Below are 320 nucleotides of genomic sequence, written 5' to 3'. Positions count from 1 at the left end.
TATTCTAAATTTGAATTTTAATCATTGAAGTTGGTGCTTTGGTTAATTTTATTTGTTTGAGAAGTTCTTAATGCTCTTGTTAGATTGATCACCTAAAAACTGATTTCAAGTAATGAAAAATTACTCGTCTCAAACACTTAACAAATAAACTAAGAAGTAGTTGTACTACTTAGTTTATTTGCCAAGTTAAGCATACTTTTCTTAAGATCTTATATTCATTACTACTTCAATATTAGAGTAGCCAAGATTAGGGTGTGACAACCTACTCTCTTTGTGGACGTAGTATTGTTTAGTAGTGAATATAAGTGATCATCATTCTA

Source organism: Lupinus angustifolius, unplaced genomic scaffold, assembly GCF_001865875.1.
Source record: "Lupinus angustifolius cultivar Tanjil unplaced genomic scaffold, LupAngTanjil_v1.0 Scaffold_442, whole genome shotgun sequence".
Taxonomy (NCBI): Eukaryota; Viridiplantae; Streptophyta; class Magnoliopsida; order Fabales; family Fabaceae; genus Lupinus; species Lupinus angustifolius.
The sequence above is the reverse complement of the archived record's forward strand: the minus strand, read 5'-3'. Positions refer to the sequence as shown.